At 38.4% G+C, this 4,061-nt stretch overlaps 1 pseudogene; it reads right to left on the bottom strand.

Moving 5' to 3' along the window:
• Nucleotides 1–628: 628 nt before the first annotated feature.
• On the bottom strand, nucleotides 629–724 carry LOC147375933 (signal recognition particle RNA; annotated as a pseudogene).
• Nucleotides 725–4,061: the final 3,337 nt, after the last annotated feature.

Here is a 4,061-nt window from a genome sequence, read left to right as displayed (position 1 = left end):
GATGCTTACCATCACCAAATCATCAGAGAAATGCAAATGAAAACCACCATGAGTTATCACCTCACACCTGTCAGAATAGCTATAAACAAAAACACTACAAATAACAAATGTTTGTGAAGATGTGGCAAAAAGGGAACCCTAGTAGACTGTTAATGGGAATGTAAATTGGTGTAGCCACTATGGAATACATTATGGAAGTTCCTCAAAAAACTAAAAAGGGAACTCCTATATAATCCAGCATTTCAACTCTTGGGTATATACATCTGAGGAAAATGAAAACACTAATTTGAAAAGATGCATGTACCCCAGTGTTCATAGCTGCATTATTTATCAATAGCCAGAGGATGGAAGCCCCCTAACTATCCATCAATGGATGAATAGATAAAGAAAAAGTCATGTATATAATACCTGTAGGGCACTATGCTTAGTGAAATGAATCAGAGAAAAACAAATACTGTACATTATTAATTATATGTAGAATCTAAAAACATAAAGCAAATGAATATAACAGAAGTGAAACAGACTCACATATACAGAGGACAAAGTAATGGTTACCAGTGTAGAGTGAAATGGGGAGGGACAAGATAGGGGTTAGGAGGTTATGAGGTACAAAGTACTATGGTAAGCCACAGGAGCTTTGACTTGCTCTGTTTCCAACCTGGGCCTGTTCACCTCTCCTTAAGCAACCTGGTGATCTCTGCTCCCAGGAGTTCACCATGTTGATCTTCATAATTAGCACACAGTAATTCTATCAGAGGTTTTGTTTTCTCTTCAAATGCTAGGACCCAATGTTTACAATATTAGGACCCACTGTTTACAATATTGTACTAGTACCCAGATACACTGTGCATTTTTTTGGTTTTCTTTCTTTTTTTTTTTTTTCAATTTTTCATTTTTTTTTTGTTAGTTCCTTATCTGCACAATGAGCTGACTTACAGATTTTAAAACTATGAGCTGCAGCTGATAAATACTGTAAGTGTTAGACTTCAGTTGAGCAATATTTCGATTTGTTTGGTGAAGCCTTTTGGACTGGGAAGCAAGGAGTATAACAAAGCCACAGTACCAACTTTGCAGTGTTCTCAAGTTTCTGAGGCCACCAGCAAGTCATCTACATTTTGAACACTTAATAGGTCCCTTTGGTGGGACAAATTTCTCTTGAGTTCTCCTGTAAGTGACTAGAAAAACATGTAGGAAAGTACTTAAACCCTTTGACATAATATAGACTCTGTCATAAGTAAGAGTAAACTATAATTTAGATCCTTCCTCTAGCAGAACATGTAGAAATAGAGAAAACTCAGAACCTCAGTAAATTACAGAGAAATATTTTGCAGACAGTGCTACCCAAGTCAATATTGAGAATGTTTGCAGAGTTGGGAGCTACACAGATTAATGGTAAGATTTTGTACAAATCTCTATAGTGGTTAATTAACTTTACCAAATTTACCTTCCTCTTTTATTGAAAATGTAATATTATGGATTAGTGTCCTATTTAAAATTATCTTTATTTTATTATAATTTTATTTCTTTGAATTGAGACATTGATGAAAGATATTATTTTACATATGACCATGGATTATTATCTTGGTAAACTATTTTTATCATCTATATCTCAAATTAAATGAGTCTCATCATTAGCTGGGACTCAAAGTGATGTACTGATTTGTTCAGATCACAGTGCTTTTCCAGCAAGGCATGTGAGAATGCCACTCTCTGTCGTATCCCAAAGCATTGTAACTCAGGATGCTTTTCCAGGCTGGCACAAGATTGCCACTTTCTATCATAACCTTTTACTTTCAGAAGATACATATTTAACTAATGCAAACACCTTTTTTCCCCAAGGAACCCCACAGACTTTATCTGAAGTATAGGGCAGAATAGCCTTTAAGTTATATAGTAAGTCTCTCTCCAGTTAGATTTACAAGAAGATCAAGAGAAAATAAAAACACACATTTCTCAGAAAGAAGACCTAGCTGTATAGTAAAAGCAGAAGAAAAGGAAGTAGAGGCTGACCTGAAATACCAGATTTGTCTTGATCTGTCACCAACTGGAAAGAGAAATTTCGGAGTAAGTTTTAGAATAAGTAGCCCCAATATCACCAGTTCCCACCTCTGAGGTTCCCTGCTGCTGCTGCTGCTAAGTCACTTCAGTCGTGTCCGACTCTGCGACCCCATAGACAGCGGCCCACCAGGCTCCCCCGTCCCTGGGATTCTCCAGGCAAGAACACTGGAGTGGGCTGCCATTTCCTTCTCCAATGCATGAAAGTGAAAAGTGAAAGTGAAGTTGCTCAGTCGTGTCCGACTTTTAGCGGCCCCTACCAGGCTCTGTCCATGGGATTTTTCAAGCAAGAGTACTGGAGTGGGGTGCCATTGCCTTCTCCACTGAGGTTCCCTAAGTCTGTTCATTTTAAGACAAGAATTTCCTGACTTTCTGGGCTTTCCTGATTTTCATGTGATTGTAGTTCTTGCATCCCCCAGAATCTCTTTCTATAACCTTTTTTCCAGTGAGCTGGCTTTTTGCATTAATGATATACGGTCTCCTTTCTTCCTTTTATAGGCTGAGCAAAGTAAGAATTATTCCCATTAGTAATGAGTTTTAACTAAGCAGCCAACATAGTACTCTTTAATTTCTTCCTGTTTTTCTCTAGATCGTCCCCAAACTGAATGGCTGCTATTAAAATTTGAGTAACAATCTGTTCTTGCCATTCTACCACCTTTTTCTTAATTTGAGTTTAGATAATTGGTGACAGAGCCAGACAAAGATTGCTAAGTACTAGAGTACAGATTTGATCTGCCCCCGGGGTCCCTGCCAGTGACTCCTGAAAAAGCTTCAACAGTCTGCTGATGTAAATCAGTGGGGTATTCACCTCTCTTCTGGGTACATGGCTGCAACTCCTTCAGCTCATCTTCAGTGGAGAGGCTTCAGATACTACCTTAAGCAACGCCTCTTAATGAATTTTTAACCCCTGCAGTTCTTCAATAATTGTGGAAGGTGGTGGAAAGTCAGCTTCCCTTGGCTAGTATACTCCTTGATGTGGTGGTCTTCCAGACCCCAGTGTGCTTGCTCTATCAAGTGCAAAATCTCTGGTGGCAGAATTCCATGCAGTATTCAGTGTATACCCCTGTTTATGAGGCAGCAAGCTGAAAGCACGTTGCAGAGGACTTTCACAAATTTCCGGGGCGCAGGGAAAGGAACCCTTAAAAAGTAATATCAGCTAACAAGAAAGGCATGTGACTTACCCCAGAGGCCTGCCTACCTTCTCAATGGCATTACTTTCACTGGTGATGCAAATAGGAAGAGCTGCTCTTCCTTACCCTGAGGGAGAAAACGATGTTTCCTTTTCTGCATTGATATTTGTCAGTTGAACTCCTTACCTCATTTGTTTGCATCTTTGAAGGAAATAGTGTATCTTCTCCCTGTCCTGCTATCTTCGTATGCCACATTTTTATTCAAGTTTTCAGGGATTTCCAAGTATGTGGGTTTACCATGTCCACTTTCCTAGCTTCCTGGTGTGTAGATAATACAGGTTCTTGGAGGTAGAATCTGTGCTAGGCTAAGAGACCCATAAATCTGTCCTCAAAGGGAGAAGGTAATTCATTTCTGGTTAAAGATATTATGCTCTTGTCTGTCTATGAGGGGAAATCCAACAATGAAGGGAACTACCCATTATCTCCCCCCTTCTCTTCACTGGTCAGTGTGAAGTGGGGCAGAATAACGACATGCAGGGAAAATAGAGACAGCAGGGAAATTCTCCTTAGGCCTTTCACTACAAATATTGGGAATATCATACAAAATTTAGAATATAAGCTTCAGGAAAATAAATAAGAATTATTCTTCTGTATAATTAAAGTAGTGCTTGAGTAGTCTGAAAATGTAATAAGTGTTAAAGGATATTTAAAATAAATATTAATATTATATCTATGCAAAATGGAGCTAAAGCTTGGAAGTTGGTCATCTTTATCCAGGAAGTGATTAGTTGGCCTATTGTGTTCCATTAATTCCTTTTTCCTATAGAATTGCATTACAGAATTAATCTTACTTTATTAAAAAAAACTTCAATATCT

Source organism: Bos grunniens, chromosome 3 (genome assembly GCF_055505025.1).
Source record: "Bos grunniens cultivar Pamir isolate PY7600 chromosome 3, Bosgru_T2T1.0, whole genome shotgun sequence".
In the NCBI taxonomy this organism is placed as follows: Eukaryota; Metazoa; Chordata; class Mammalia; order Artiodactyla; family Bovidae; genus Bos; species Bos grunniens.
This window is presented reverse-complemented; position numbering and strand designations above follow the sequence as displayed.